Here is a 14,997-nt window from a genome sequence, read left to right on the forward strand (position 1 = left end):
TATAAAATTGGCTACTTTTTGTAAGGTAGTAACTCACCTTCGTATGGAGTAATGTGCATCTATACATATAAAGAAACCAACTAATTATTCTCAAAGCTTGTTTGAATTGACCTTTGAAACTCTTTAAAATATTTTTAAATGTAAGAAAATATACTTTAAGCTCATACATTTCGTTAAATATACCGTAATTAATCTCAAAATTTTGTGTCTAGTTAATTTTTAGATTCTAAAAAGATAAATAAATAAATAGATCTGGCTTATAAATATTTGAAATTTCCATTTGTGTTTAATAAATCTCTGACAAAATTAAATTTTTAAAAAATAAATGATATGTTAAATATAAATTTAATACAATATCGGCTTTACTCGAACCTCCCTATTGATATTAAGGTGTTCTAGCAACCTTAAATTTTATTTGTTGGCTCTATTTATGTTTACTACAAATTTTAGACTCCGTACGTATGGCTCACTCTCGGTCAAATACGGTTTGTCCACTAAACTCTCTGGTCATAAATATTTATTGTTCTCAACTTGGCACATATCGCATTGGTTACGAGTTTTGCAGGGATTAGTAGACTAAGAATACTTATTCACATCTCCATATCGTAAATAGTTCATAATCAAAAACTAGAGTCGTACATCATACTTACTAATCATGATTCTCTAATATGCTCACATTTTATGCATGGATTCATGATTATTATTATTATTATTATTATTTAACTCATGCCATTTACATACATTCAACGTTTTTAGCTCTTAATCCCATGGTAACATGCTTGTTTAGGAGCTTCGAGATACTACTTACATGAATCGTCAATTCCTTTGCTTTCATAATTGTTCATAATATGGTAATTTCGTCACAAATTCTCTTAATTTGACCTATATCTAATGATTTTCAAGGTTAGTATAAGCTAATATTGATAAAACAGGTCAAAAGGAGTTGAACAGAACGAGCTGAAGCTTGAAATAAGCCTCCACCACCCACATGCGTACTACACTCGTTGACCCACATGTCCCACTCCTTGGTTACTCGCACCTCCACGTGCGCGTGAAGCCAGTGCACTGATGCGTCGTTCAACCTCGAAATAGCCTGAAATTCTAAGTTTTTTTTATCATTTCATTCCATACCCCTTACATGATATTCACTAACTTCATAATTCACGGTGGGTTATCATCCCAGAAAGGAAAATAATGTCTTGGAGGATAACAGCATTGGGCTCAATTTTGTTTTTCTTCTTGTTTCCTTTAGAAAAGAAACTTTAAAGGAATTCATTGACAAAAGGAACCAGAACAGCCTAAGGAGGTAGAGGGAACCCTGCCCAAACTCTACAACCTATTTTCTGCAAGAGATCGCATAAAGATCCAAAAAAAACACAGCTGAAGGGGAGCTTGATCAATCCAAGTGTACTACGCATGACGTATCACAAGCAACCCTACAACTCCATTCACCGGAATAATTGAGAAAACCACTGATAAAATTCTATACATTTATATTGATTCTAGAGCGGATTCTAAAATATAGATTACAAATTTTCTAGAGCTGATTTTGAAAAATATACGGTAAGTGCGCCCAATAGAATGTATCAATCACGTAACAAGACATGTGAAGAATTGAGAGAAAATTGGATCGAGGGTTTGTCCATTAGGATTGGAAATGGACAAGCCCGACTAACCAATTGGGCATGAACGGGCCTCGACCAAATTACGGGTCTAGGTAGGATCCTTCAGTCTCCAACTCGACTACACAGTCATCTCGATCTTATTACTTCACATTTATCTAAAAAGAAAAATTAAAAATAATTATGATGAGTAATTAATTTAGTCCACAACTAGCTAACTTATCATTAACCGATTTTATTATTTTTTTGAAATTTTTTAAGTTTTATTCACAATGGGTTATTTTTAGGTTTTTGGTGGGATAGTGTTGGATAGTGTTGGATGGATATGACCACCCTACAGCGGTGAATAGGGTTTTAACTATGTAATTATTAATTTTTTTTTAATAACAATAAAGTCTTATACAGTGCAATAGAACTTAACAATAATTTAGAATTTAAGGAGGAAAAGGGTTAGAAAATATTACACCTTAGTTTTATAGTGGTTTGGTCAAATTCGACCTACTCCACTCCCCCAGCGCCTCTTGGGAATTGGAATAAAACTTTCTGACTCTTTCCTCGGATCCGAGTCCAACCGCTACACCGCTCCTTTTACGAGTTTAAGAGCAAACTCAATCCTTTCCATGGCTCAGGATCAAACCGGTACACTACTCTTTTTACGAGTTCAAGAACAAATCAATCTTTTCCACGGCTCAGGATCAAACCGGTACAATTGTCTGAAAACTTATAGAAACACACCACAACTCCCTGAAGTAATAGATGACAATTTTCTCACAATACAATAGACATCTCTCTGAGGAATAAGATAAAAAAGAAATAGAATTGGAAGTTTGGAGAGAGCAACAATGGAAGCTTTTAAAAAAAAAGTTCAGATCGAGGAAACTATGAAACTTGTGTATTATGAAATGTTCTGTGTGTTGTGTTCTATAAAACTTCATATAAAGAAGGATTAATAGAATCAAATATAATATCATCCACATATATTTGCACTAATCGCATATCTTTTTCTTTAATTTTAATAAAGAGAGTTGTGTCGAGCTTACCCATTTTGAAATCATTCTCAATAAGAAAATTACTAAGTCTATCGTACCAAGCTCTTGGAGCTTGTTTTAAGCCATAAAGAGCCTTTTTCAACCTATAGACATTGTGAATGTTTGCTGAATCCACCACACCTAAATGGTGTGAAAGTTATCTTATTTATAATCAAATAAATTACAAGGATATGGAAATAGTAATAAATGAAAATAACAATAAATGGAAAGATACCTATAGTAATAAGGCAAATGTTAGATATTTGCCTTATAATAAAATATCAAATATAATATATACGGGAAACTATAATTTATTACTAAATATCCTTAACACCCCACCGCAAGCTAAGCGTCGGATTTAAACGAACGTGAAGCTTGAATCTGAAAAATTCAAAGAGGTTGAGAAACACTTTTCGTGAAGATGTTAACAACCTGGTTCAGAGGAGGCGTAGAGAAACACTTTCTTGGCCATCGAAAACTGCAGAGAGGTCGCCGCTCAGCGGCGATGCTGCCTTGGCTTCGGTGAGAATATGTCTAACCCATGAAGAGGGATTGTCGCTTAGCGACGATGCTGACTTGGCTCTGGTGAGAATATGTCTAACCCCAAGAAGTAGCAGGGGAAACCTAGAGCAAGGGACAAAGACAATGTTGAAGCCGGAAGAGTCGCCACATTGGGCGAATGAGCCAATTTTGGCGAGAAGGGCAGCTAGAAGAGTCGCCACATTGGGGCGAAGGAGCCAATTTTGGCGAGAAGGGCGGCGGCAACTTGGTTGGCGAAGATGCTAGTGCGGCGCCCAGATTCCAAAGGTAAATCTCTACAGAAGGTCGATGGGCTTATTGAGATTCTATATATTTTCGAAGAGGAATGCTGATGAAGATCCTAAGATTAGGGTTTTTGTGAAGGATGAAGGATGAAGGATGAAGGGAAAATTGGGAAGAAAATGAAGGAGGCTATGTTTGGAAAAGGTGAGGTTGTATGTACAGAGTATGGCGAATGATGATTTGGAGGTCAAAAGGGTGGAGCCGAAGAATAATCAATCGGCTCTGCATGTGGTAGCCATGACGACTGCCCCTGCGGCGTCAAAGCCAACAGTGGTGGTGGAGAAGAACAGTAGAAGATTTCAAAAGCCATTGAAAAGAAAGAATCCGGGCTGCTAAACCAAAATGGCTCTGATACCATGTGAATGTTTGCTGAATCCACCACACCTAAATGGTGTGAAAGTTATCTTATTTATAATCAAATAAATTACAAGGATATGGAAATAGTAATAAATGAAAATAACAATAAATGGAAAGATACCTATAGTAATAAGGCAAATGTTAGATATTTGCCTTATAATAAAATATCAAATATAATATATACGGGAAAGTATAATTTATTACTAAATATCCTTAACAGACATGATGTGGAAAATCAAAATTTTCAAATCCAGGAGGTTGTTTTACCTAAACTTCCTCCATAATATAACCATTTAAGAATGCACTTTTCACATCCATTTGATATAATATAAAATTTTTGTTAGAAGCAAATGCAAGTAACATTCTAATAGCTTCTAATCTAGCAACGGGTGCAAAAGTTTCTTCATAGTCTATACGTTCCTCCTCAATTTTATTTCTAAAAACTCATTTGGTTTCAATAATGGAAGTAGGGTCTAGGGACTAATTTCCAAACTTTGTTCCTTTCAAATTGATTTGGTTCAATTTGATAAACAAAAGCAAGATTATTAAATAAATTAATAAAGGGACGAGTTTTCACACCTTGTTTGGGATCACCAATAATCAAGTCCTTAGGATGAAATGAGGCATACCTCCATACTTTTGGCATTGATGAAGAACTTTCTTTCTTCTTTTCATTTAAGTTCACTTCTTCTTTACTGGAAAGAGTTTCCTTTCCTTTGTCCCTACAAATAGACTCATTAGAAATATCATTACAAGATTCATCAAATACATTCTTCTATAACTAAAGTTCTCTTATTGAAAACTCTATAAACTTTACTAATAGATGAATAACCAAGAAAAATACCAATATCCGTCTTAGAATCAAATTTTTCCAGCTTTTCTTTGTTGTTCAAAATAAAACATTTGCAACCAAAAATTTTAAAATACCCAATATTTGGAATTTTATTATGTCAAAGTTCAAAGGAGTTTTATCTAAACAGGGTCTAATTAAAACTCTATTTGAAACCTAACATGCTGTATTAACAGCTTCCGCCAAAAAATATTTAGGTAAATCATATTCATTTAACAATGATGTAGCAAATTCTTGTAAAGTACGATTTTTTAGGAGAGGAGAAATCATGATAAAAACCATTATCTTCACAAAAAATTTCAAATGCTACGCTATCAAATTCCCCTCCATGATGGTCACTCCTAATTTTAGTAATTAAAAAACCTTTTTCATTTTGGACTTGTTTTACAAAACTATCAAATCTTTTCGAAACATCATTTTTATGTTTTATCATCAAAATCCAAGTAAATCTCGAAAAAAAAAAACATTAACTAGACATAGTAATTCCCTCCATAGCTAGCTATTTTAGAAGGGCCAAATAAGTCATATATAATAGTTGAAGAGGTCTAGTAGTAGAAATCACATTTTTAGATTTGGAAGAGGACTTGGTTTGCTCACGACAAGCATCACATATTTTATCTTTTTCAAATTTAGAGTTAGGAAGGCCTCTAACTAACGAATTTTTTGAGATACTAATCTTGTATTCCATAACCAAGAATTATCATGTAAAGCTAAAAGACATTTACCATTTGTTGGACAATCATTTAAATCAATAATGTACACATTATTATCCCTATTTCCAACAAACAACACTTTTCTATCAATTAACATTTTCAATTATGCAATTATTTTTATCAAATATAACTCTACAACTTTTATCACATAATTGACTAATGCTAAGTAAGTCATGCTTTAAACCATCAACTAAAAGTACATTTTCGATGAGAGTACCAGAGTCATTACCTATAGTACCCTTACCAATTATTTTACCTTTCTTGTTGTTGCCAAAAGTTACTAAGCCGCCATCCTTCTTGAAAAGATTCACAAATTTGATTCACAAACTTGGATTGGTTTCCCATCATGTGTCTTGAGCAACCACTATCCAAATAGCACTTTTTTTTTTTTGAGGCTTTCAAATAAACCTATAAATAAAGATATTCAAAATTGACCTTTTGGTACCCATACTTGTTTGAGTCCTAACAAGTTAGTTTTCACAAATTTAGGAATCATGCTTGCATTCATATTAAAAAAACTTACCACACCAGAAGCAAACAACATCATGCAGGAATTTATTTCTTGGACTAAGTTTATGTATTCTATTTTCAATAGAAAAACTATTTCTTAAAACATTGTTAAATTTTATATTTTGAGAAAATTTTCTTCCCAAAATAATGTTTTGAGAATGTTTCAATTTTAAGCAATTAGGTCTAGTATGATCTTCAACACCACAATAATGACATATAGGCACAAATCTAGATTTATCATGAGATACAAATTTGCATGTGTTAGGCTTACGCATAATGGGAGATGGTTTACATATATTGTTTTAGAACCTAAAGGAGTAGAACATTCATTCAACATAGCCTAATCCTCTTTTATCACCATAAGGCCGCTTCAATTATTTTATCTAATTTTTTAGCATCTATAATTAATTTTTTAATAGACTCTTTAGCCTTACCAAGTTCTTGAATCAGTATTTGATTCATTTTCTTTGAGTAATTTAATTAACTTATCTTTTTCACGACAATCATACTCAAGAAATTTAATTTTATCAATTAATGCAGTTTTCTCATCACAATCAAATACATGCTTTTCACAGGTACATCAAATTTTACATTATTCTCTTTTAAGCAATAAATTTTATTTAATAAAGACTTATTTTTAATAATTGAAGCCTTATATTTCTTTTGAAGCATAACATATTTGAACCAAGTTTTTCTAAATCAAGTTGCATCTCCTCAAAAACTTTAAATAAATCATCGTAAGAAGGAGATTCAAGAATTACCTCGTCTTCTTCATCCTCTTTGTTACCATGAGCCATGCCTTCATCCTCTTTGTCACCATGAGCCATGAAGCAAAAATGTGCTACTTTTTGATCACTTAGAGATTCATATGCATACATTTTATTATGAGCTAACATGCTCATTTTTGTTTCTTTAACTTGATTTGTTCCCTCGAGTTACTGCAAGAGTTTTCCAAATTTCATATGTGGAACAACATATAGATACGTTATTAAATTCATCATTACTTACATCATTACTTAGGGCACAATAAAGATAATTTATAGCACTAGCATTAAAAGAACATTTTTTTATATCATGTTCATCAAATTCATTCTCTAATTTAAGCTCCTCAATGTTATTAACAATTTTTATTGGAATGTAAGGACCTTTACTAACATTCAACCATAATTCATAATCAATCGATTGCAAATAAGTTTTCATTATGGCTTTCCAATACGTATAATTTGTTCCATCAAAATAAGGAGGTCTAGAAGTTGATTGTCCTTCACAAAACGGTTTTTAACACTTAGATTTGCCATTATGTCTAAAAATAAAGTTTATATAAAAAAAATGAATAAGAGCAACCTGCTCTGATACCAATTGTTGGATCGATATGACAACCCTAGGGGGTGAATAGGGTTTTAACAAGGTAATTATTAATTTTTTTTTTAATAACAATAAAAACTTGATACCATGCAATAAAATTTAACAATAATTTAGAATTTAAATGGGAAAAGGGTTAGAAAATATAAAGTTTAATAGTGGTTCGGTCAAACTCGACCTACTCCACCCCCCAAGCACCTCTTGGGAATTTGAATAAAACTTTCTAACTCTTTCCTCGGATCAGAGCCCAACCGCTACACCGCTCCTTTTACGAGTTCAAGAGCAAACTCAATCCTTTCTACGACTCAGGATCAAACCGGTACACCACTCTTTTTACGAGTTCAAGAGTAAACTCAATCCTTTCCATGGCCCAGGATCAAACCAGTACACCGCTCTTTTTACGAGTTCAAGAGCAAACTCAATCCTTTCTACGACTCAGGATCAAACCGGTACAATTGTCTGAAAACTTATAGAAACGCACCACAACTCTCTGAAGTAATAGATTTATAATTTCTCACAATACAATAGAATCTCTCTGAGGAATAAGATAAAAAAAAATAGAATTGGAAGTTTGGAGAGAGCAACAATGGAGGCGTTTAAAAAAAAAAAGTTTAGATCGAGGAAACTATGAAACTTGTGTATTGTGAAATGTTCTTTGTGTTGTGTTTTATAAAATACGAAGAGATGATGAGTTTAAATAGCGATCAAATTGTAAAAATAGAAATTGATACGGATCACTAAAATGTGAACCACGAAAAATAATATTTATTTATTTTTAAAGTTATCGTAAAAAATTATAGACCATGTTTCATTTATATATATATATATATATATAATTTTAAATAAATATTAAAAACGTTTTAAATTCATTTTTATTATAATATATATATATATAACATATTGAAATTAAAAAAAATGTTAATGAAAAAAATATGAAAAAGTTTTATAAATCTAATTGAAATCATTGTAAATGTAATTTTATAATTCAAATAATTTTCCTTAAATGATTTTATAATTCAAATAATTTTCTTTCACAAAAATGAAATCATTATAATTTCTTTTTAAAAAGTAACTAGTTTTGATAAATGTAAATAAAATCATTATAAGTTTTTTTTTTTCATTAAAAGTAACAACTAATTTAATTTTCATAAAGGTAAATGAAATCATTATAATTTATTTTCATTTAAAAGTAATCAAAAAATTTTATAAATGTACTTGAAATAATTTTATAATCTAAATACTCCTCTTTTAATTTAGAAGTAATAGAAAACTTTTATAAATATAATTGAAAACTCTACCCTTTGTTACCATAACGAACTTATAAATGTCCTACTTCGAATGGTCTATGATGTCTATTTTGCAGCTGGTTCATGATGTCAATTTTGTTACCACATCATCAATTTTGTCACCACATCATCACGTCAAGTATCTTGTTTTGAATTTGATTAGTCCATGATGTCAATTTTGCCGCCACATCATCACGTCGGGTATTCGTTTTGACTGGAACTTTTTCGTTTTATCTCTAATTTGAGTGAACCAAAAAAGACGTTGAAATCGTTATTCCCAACGTTACACTGTGGAAAAATACTGAGAATTATTAATAACTCAAGGTAGGTTTGTTATCATCAAAACATCAATTAATTAATTTGAGATTAAAGCAAAAAAGCCAAGGGATAGAGTCCTCCATCCAACCATTACCTCTCATCTACTAGGACCTCCCTATTAGTCCACCATCCAACCATTACCTCTAGGACCTCCCTATTGATATTAAGTTGTTCTAACAACCTTAAGTTTTATTTGTTGGCTCTATTTATGTTTACTACAAATTTTAGACTCGTACGTAAGGCTAACTCTCAGTCAAATACGGTTTGTCCACTAAACTCTCTGGTCATAAATATTTATTGTTCCCAACTTGGCACACATAGCATTGGTCACGGGTTTCGTAGGGATTAGTAGACTAAGAATACTCATTCACATCTCCATATTGTAAATAGTTCATAAGCATAAACTAGAGTCATATCATACTTACCAATCATGATTCTCTAATATGCTCACAATTAATGAATGGATTCATGATTATTATTATTATTATTTAACTCATGCCATTTACACACATTCAACGTTTTTAGCTCTTAATCCCATGGTAACATGCTTGTTTAGGAGCTTTGAGATACTACTTACATGAATCGTCAGTTCCTTTGCTTTCATAATTGTTCATAATATGGTAATTTCGTCACAAATTCTCTTAATTTGACCTATATCTAATGATTTTTAAGGTTAGTATAAGCTAATATTGATAAAATAGGTCAAAAGGAGTTGAACAGAACGAGCTAAAACTTGAAATAAGCCTCCACCACCCACATGCGTACTACACTCATTGACCCACATGTCCCACTCCTTGGTTACTCGCACCTCCACGTGCGCATGAAGCCTGTGCACTGATGCGTCGTTCAACCTCGAAATAGCCTGAAATTCTAAATTTGTTTCATCATTTCATTCCATACCACTTACATGATATCCATTAACTTCATAATTCACGGTGGGTTATCATCCGAGGAAGGAAAATAATATCTATGAGGATAACACCATTGGGCTCAATTTTGTTTCTTTTCTTGTTTCCTTTAGAAAAGAAACTTTAAAGGAATTCATTGACAAAAGGAACAAGAACAGCCTAAAGAGGTAGAGGGAACCCTGCCAAAACGCTACAACCTATTTTCTGCAAGAGACCGCATAAAGATTCAAAAAAACACAGCTGAAGGGGAGCTTGATCAATCCAAGTGTACTCCATAACGTATCACAAGCAACCCTACAACTCCATTCATCCGGAATAATTAAGAAAACCACAAATAAAATTCTATGCATTTATATGTCGCAAATGATAATTGATACTGAATGAATGTGATTCTAGAGCGTATTCTAAAAAATAAATTACAAATTCTCTAGAGCTGATTCTGAAAAATATACTGCAAGTGCGCCCAATAGAATGTATCAATCACGTAACAAGACATGTGAAGAATTGAGAGAAAATTGGATCAAGGGTTTGTCCATTAGGATTGGAAATGGATAAGCCCGACTAACGAATTGGGAATGGACGGGCCTCAACGGACCAATATTGCTGAAAAATGACTAAAGAAAATTTTTTCCATGCCATCGTTTTAATATATTTTTGATACACGCTAATAATAATAAAATAAAAAAATATTCATTCTCATTAATATATTTATCTGGAGAAAAAGAGGAAAATTTGTGAGATAGGAATAAAAGTAAGAAAGGTAGAGAGTAATACTATAGAGATTGAAAACTAATATATATATATTTTTTAAAATTTTGATAAACTCTTTGAGGATATTTTTTGTTGTTGTTCATTTGTTGAAAATCTTGGGATGTACATTTATCTAGTATAGAAATTTAATGAAGGAATTATGTTCAATCAAACCAGTAATCCATGTTTAAGGTAAAACTAATTATAAGTCCTCCATCTTAAAAAACTAATTATTGGGCCTGCCTTAATCCACGTACTTATCTTTTAACAAATTTAGCCAGTTTGAATCGGTTATTTTTGTGTTTGTATGTAAGGAGAGTTTAAAGAGTTTGGGAATTTGTACCAAAAGAAAATAAGGCCACGGAGAAGAGACAAAGTGAACTAGAAAGGATGGGATTGATATCAAAGTTTATGGCATTAATACTACTGCTGTTATTGTTGGTGTCTAATGCTACTGCTGGTGCTACTAGCGGTGTTTTTGATGTTACAACATTCGTTGTCAAACCTAATGCTGATATTACTAAGTACGTGTACATTTGTTTAAGTTGATAAACCAAAATATTATTTTGTACAGAATATTTTTCTCAAATGAAAGGGTTGGATTCACAGGCTTTAACAGATGCATGGAAGGAAACATGTGCGTCGGCTACTCCAAGTAAAGTATTGATTCCAAAAGGAACTTATCAATTAGGTGCATCCAGGCTCAAAGGTCCATGTAAAAGTCCTATTGAGCTTCTAGTTGAAGGAACATTACAAGCTTCTTCTACCGACACGGAAGGAGATGGGTTGCTAGTTATAGAATACATCGATCATTTGACTTTGTCTGGTACTCGAGTTTTCGATGGCAAGGAAAAGCTGGTTGGGAAAAGAATGATTGCCACCTGAAGAAGGAAAAGCCGATTGGGAAAAGAATGATTGCCACGGGAAGAAAATATGCAAAAAGCTTTCCATAGTAAATGTCAAACTACTTTAATTTAAAATGAACTCATAATTTGGGTTAGCATTATATGCTTCGACACGGGGAGTGTTTTTTCTTTGTTTGTTTAAAATGAGCAGAATTTGAAGTTCAATTTCATCACAAATTCGATAGTGAAGGACATAACTTCATCGGATAGCAAGAATTTTCATATCAATGTTTTGGCCGGCTAGAATCTTACCTTCGATAACCTGAAAATTACTACACCAGACCATAGTTCCAACATCGATGGAATTCACTTGGGTGATTCAGAAGACGTTTATATTTTCAATACCGTAATCGCAACAGGAGATGATTGTATATCTGTAGGATACACTAACAGAAAAATAACCATTAGTGATGTTACTTGCAGACCGGGACATGGCATTAGCATAGGTAGCTTGGGTAGCAAGAATTTTCATATCAATGTTTTCGCAGGCAAGAATCTTACCTTCGATCACCTGAAAATTACTGCACCAGACCATAGTCCCAACACCGATGGAATTCACTTGGGTGATTCAGAAGACGTTTACATTCTCAATACCGTAATCGCAACCGGAGATGATTGTATATCTGTAGGGTGCACTAACAGAAAAATAACCATCAGCGATGTTACTTCGGATCGGGACATGGCATTAGAATAGGCAGCTTGGGCAAGTATAAAACTGAAAAAGAAGTGGTAGGAGTTACAGTGAAGAAATGCAAATTAATCGGTACTACAAATGGTGTCAAGATCAAATCATGGCGAGATTCTGCTGTCTCATACCCAGCCTCTTACATGCATTTTGAAGATATTGAAATGGATAATGTTGCTAACCCTATCATCATAGATCAAGAATATTGTCCATGGAATCAATGCAACCGAAAGGTATGTATTAAAATCGAACCTCCTTTGTTTCCAACTTATTATCTTTTGAACAAGTATTAATTAATGTTTATTTTGAACATCAGCCATTAAGATTAGCAAAGTTAGTTTCAAGAATATCAGGGGTACATCTTCTACTCGGGTTGCAGTCAAACTTGTTTGCAGTAAAAGTAATCCATGTGAGGGGGGTGGAAATTGCTGATATTGACCTCACTTATAGTGGTAAAGAAGGGCCAGCTGTGTCTGAGTGTGCAAATGTGAAACCGACCATTTTTGGAAAGCAAAACTCTCCCATCTGTGCTAAACCAGCGCCACCTGAGACCACTCCGTCAACTGATTGAATAATCTTTTGACGCCGACAAATGTTTCAATCCATTCTTCCTATCATTTTTATTTTAGCTTTCAAAATTCGATTTACAACCGGCTATGGTGTTGGGCATGTTTTCAATAATTGTATTTTTTACCTTTAAGAAAAATAATACTTAACTATTCTATTTTTATACTATAATAAAGGCAACCACACATATATGACATAATTGTTTAAAACTGAATTAAATAACGTATAGGTTGGTAATACTCAAGAGACTTACATTGCTTTTTGAAGGAGGAGAAGATCCCGAGTGAAGTATCATACTATTTGTGGAGGTTGGTTTCAATGGAAATAGTGTCAATACTTTTTCAAATTATATTAATTTAAGGTAATAATAAAGAAAAGTTGGGATTATTGATCACCAATTAAAAGTAATTAAAATTTAAAACATCACATTATAGATTTATCATGGTATTTCTAAATTTTCATACGATCCCTCTCTAAACTCAAGATCAAATTGTTCTTAACTATATTTTTTTTTTTAATTTTGAAAACTTTTCTTTTTTTTAATAAATTTTTTGAGGATTATTATTTAATTTTTTAATTCTTTGAGGATATATATATATAGATATAGATATATTTCGTCCATTTGTTAAAAATGGTGGGATGTATATTTATATAGTATATAAATTTAAGAAAGGAGTTGTGTTCAACAGATAGTCCTCCAACTCGGTCAAGGTAAACTAATTATAGGCCCTACCTTAAACCACATTGATTTTTGCCCTAAAACCACAGGAAGAAGAGGCGCGCCCATTAGCGCCTTTTGAAACTCGCCTTCCATAACTCGGATCACATTATTTCTCCTCTCGATTTTTTCATGAAAGTCAAAGATGGCATCCCAAAAAAGGGCTAGGGATTGATTTCATATCTTCTCGTAGATCGTAGTCTAAGATATTAGCCTCCAAAGTTTCTCCAAAATTAGTTTTCTCGCCGGAGCTAAAACAGAGGATTTCTTATTGGGTAGCCGATTCTAGGGGTTTTCAAGACTCGATTTCTTCATGAAACCTCTTTCTTATTCTTCCCTCAAGCTAAAGGAACTGGTTTCGAGGGAGTGTGGGACCTTAATTTTGAGAAATCACTCTCCGTCTGCAAGTAACCCAACACCTCTGATCTTCGATCTCTTGGGTAGCTTGTTCTACAACGTTTTAGCTCCCGATTCCTTCATCAAAGTTACTCAATTTCTTCCTCTGAAGCTAAAGGAATCCTTAATTTGAAGAAAAAGGGAACGTAGATAGGAATTCAAAATTGACCCAAAGTTTGTGCCCGAAGCTGATTTTTTTCAATTGGGCACATTTTATGAGGTTATTTCTCTTTGTGGTCTTCTATGGAAACATTTCTTGGAGGTGCAAAAACTTATTGGGATCGTTCTTCCTCAAAGAATTATCATGTATCCTCGGATTGGATTTTCGAGTTTTCCTTAAGCTCTTTAATAGAAGGTTGGATTGGGGGAATGGTTTCTAGGCACTTTCAGCACTCGATTTCTTCATAGAACTTGTGGGTAATCTTGTTTAGAAACTATAGAAACAAGTTTGAAGACAAATGGTGGAGAAGTGCTCTCGAATTTGGAAGAAATCCGAGAGTAGGAGACCCAAAATCTAAATGCTTATTGCCTACGATGGAGAGCTCGACCGTGCTCGATTCTTGTTCCAAACTATTGCTCCAACTTCAGACTTTATAGGGGAAGCTTAAACATACATTGAGAGCTCTAAAATCATCATGATTTGGAGATTGAGCTTTCTGGATAATTCGTCGAAAATATCTACTCCGATCAGAGCCTTACCGACCTTGGTTATGAATCATAGCCGTTGGACGTGATGATCTGTGAGTTTTCTAGATGGTGTCCAATTTTGGGGGAGATCCAACGGCTAGATTTCGAGATTCAAAGGATTTTGTTCAGGAGGTCACAGTGGGAGTTCTTTTCACTCTTTCATATACTAGGGGATTTCACTTGGAAAAGAAAATGTTCCATACTAATGGATTCGGTTCCATAACCATGGGTTCCAATGTACGAGATCTTGTAGCACTTACCAATGAGACCGTATCGATTAGTATTATGCAGAAGAAATCAATTATAGACACTAATATAATTAGATATGCTCTTCATAAACAAACTTGGGATTTGCGATCCCAGGTAAGATTGGTTCAGGATCATGGGATCCTTGTTTATCATATAGGAAGGGCTGTTTATCATATAGGAATGGTTGTTGCACAAAATATACTTCTAAGTAATTGCTCCATAGATCCTATATCTATCTATATGAAGAAGAAATCATGTAACAAA

At 33.2% G+C, this 14,997-nt stretch overlaps 1 pseudogene; it reads left to right on the forward strand.

Moving 5' to 3' along the window:
• Window positions 1-10,709: 10,709 nt before the first annotated feature.
• Window positions 10,710-12,760, forward strand: LOC111436252 (annotated as a pseudogene).
• The last annotated feature ends 2,237 nt before the right edge of the window (window positions 12,761-14,997 follow it).

This window comes from Cucurbita moschata, unplaced genomic scaffold (genome assembly GCF_002738365.1).
Source record: "Cucurbita moschata cultivar Rifu unplaced genomic scaffold, Cmos_1.0 Cmo_Scf00052, whole genome shotgun sequence".
Lineage (NCBI taxonomy): Eukaryota > Viridiplantae > Streptophyta > Magnoliopsida > Cucurbitales > Cucurbitaceae > Cucurbita > Cucurbita moschata.